The sequence below is a fragment of a genome, unplaced genomic scaffold (genome assembly GCF_019419815.1).
Source record: "Pyrus x bretschneideri cultivar Hongxiangsu unplaced genomic scaffold, Pyrus_bretschneideri_v1 Contig79, whole genome shotgun sequence".
Lineage (NCBI taxonomy): Eukaryota > Viridiplantae > Streptophyta > Magnoliopsida > Rosales > Rosaceae > Pyrus > Pyrus x bretschneideri.
In genome coordinates, this window is record NW_025999819.1 from 1,666,873 (window position 1) to 1,667,917 (window position 1,045).

General features: G+C 38.8%; 1 long non-coding RNA gene across 1 annotated transcript; it reads right to left on the reverse strand.

The window, feature by feature from the left end:
* Positions 1–446: 446 nt before the first annotated feature.
* LOC125472978 lies at positions 447–1,045 on the reverse strand. Its single transcript, XR_007254921.1, has 2 exons — positions 991–1,045; positions 447–826 (listed from the first exon to the last, which is right to left on the reverse strand). It is a non-coding gene; the product is annotated as an uncharacterized LOC125472978 (long non-coding RNA).

A 1,045-nucleotide genomic window follows, 5' to 3' on the forward strand; every position in this document is an offset into this window, starting at 1 on the left:
CCCATATCTACCTAGCACGAGACCTTTTGGGAGCTCACTGGCTTCGGGTTTTGTAGGAACTCCGAAGTTAAGCGAGTTCGCACGAGAGCAATCCTAGGATGGCTGACCCACTGGGAAGTTCTCATGCGAGTTCCTAGAAACAAAACCGTGAGGGCGTGGTTGGGGCCCAAAGCGGACAATATCGTGCTATAGTGGAGTCGAGCTCGGGATGTGACAATCCACCATTAAAATGAATGAAAATAAATTTTGACATTGATGTCAAATTTGACTCCTAATCAAAAAGCCTTCAAATCCAACAAGCAAATAATAGTTCAGTTGGATAGACTTTTGATGTCAAATATGCACAGTGAAATTCTACCCATGATTTTGACATCTTAGTTGAAGATGCTCCGAAGTGTCAAATTAATATCCATTTAGCTAATACAAAGAAATCAAATACAATTCTAGAATTAAACTTTTAATGTCATATGTTCTGTTGCAATTGTAAGATCATCTAAGTTTGATTTACATTTAATCACCCAACACGATGACCATGTCTTTATATAGTAGTATTATAAGTAGTCGATAGCGAAGTTAAAGGAGAGCAATGGCAACCTATCGTCCAACATGATGCTAACATCATGGTGCTTGGAAATTGTCAGTCGATCCACAAAACAACTCAATAATTTCACACTACAACTTTCCAAACCAACTACTTGAAGAAAGTAAATTTTATTAAATCCTAACTATATATAGCATATAAGAGTAAAATAGCTTGCTCTTGCCATGACATACTCTGACCCGGAATGTCCGCTAGGACTCTGAATCGAGCTGTGCTGGCTGACACCTGGAAGGTGACGAAGCCATAAAGTGTAGTGATGTGGAAAATATGAATAAATTTAAACCAAAAGGTGCCTAAATATAAGAGTGCGTTGTGAGCAGGAATGAACCCATTTCACACGTGATTACAGAGCATAAGTAAAGTACAGTAAGGTAAGATAAGGATTATACCATCATAGGTAGCCACCTATACTGGGATATGCCAAGAATCCTCGTCGATACGAAA